The following is a 1,143-nucleotide window of genomic DNA, read 5'->3' on the forward strand; positions in this document are numbered from 1 at the left end:
GGATGTGTTTCATATGAGACAATGGCATATCTCCCATGCCTTCCCGACGTTTATATTGTGCGTGTGTGTGTTACAAATTTCTAATTAAAAAATGAAATGGCCATTGATTCAGGAGGTTCGTTTATTTCGGAGGCAAAAAAAAATGTATTTGCTAACAATTCAATCAGCCGAGAGCAAGAAAGAGAAAGAGCAAGAAAGAGAAAGAGAGAGAGGGAGAAAGAGAGAGAGAGAGAGAGAGAGAGAGAGACGGACAGGAAAAGAGAGACATATAGATAGGCAGAGGAGACAGGAAACAGAAAAACATTGAGAGAAAGAGAGAGAGAGAGAGAGAGAGAGAGAGAGAGAGAGAGAGAGAGAGCGAGAGAGAGAGAGAGAGAGAGAGAGAGAGCGAAGAAGAGAGTGAACGACACGCACAGAAAACAGAAATCACGCGGAGACAGACTCAAGCCAACCCGTACAAAAGACTAAAAACAAGCCCTTTGTACACACACACAAGAAAAGGGTCAAACAAAACACCCTTTTCCTTTTTCTAAAAAGAGTGAAACTGTTAGTCTAACCTTGACGAGGGTTAAACGCCTAAGCTAACCCACCTACAGGCGCCCATGTCTCAGCGAATACCTTAAATCCACACGATATGAATAAATCCACTTCAGAGAAGGCTGGTCGGGTAAGTGTTCTCCTCGGCTGGTTCTAATCACTCGAATCAGGGAGCCAAATGTGCCCTCGATTGGAACCGGCAAGTACCTCCCAACCACGCGTCTATTTCGGGTACCCCCTGGCCAGCGCTGAAAGTCACATCGGGTGGTCGCTGCCGGCCCTAGCTGTAATGCAGAAAGCGTTTTTTATCATTTTTTTGCTATTATTATATGTACAGTGACAGAAACGAACAAAACTGGTCTCGGTAAACTTGTTCAATGGAATGTTGCTTTAGCCTAAAAATCAACACATTAGGATGTCACTGACCTCGAGATCTTTGACACTTCTGCTCCATATTAGCAAGGAAAGGGGAGCTGGTCGGTTTCCTTCACTTTCTTAAGGAAGTCTTCCTTCACGCAGCAATCCTAGGACGTGGAGATATTTCATTAGAAACGAAAGAAAAAAATGTTATATAGACCAATGAGATATTCACTATTTTTTTTTTTT

This window comes from Penaeus chinensis, chromosome 38 (genome assembly GCF_019202785.1).
Source record: "Penaeus chinensis breed Huanghai No. 1 chromosome 38, ASM1920278v2, whole genome shotgun sequence".
Classification (NCBI taxonomy): domain Eukaryota; kingdom Metazoa; phylum Arthropoda; class Malacostraca; order Decapoda; family Penaeidae; genus Penaeus; species Penaeus chinensis.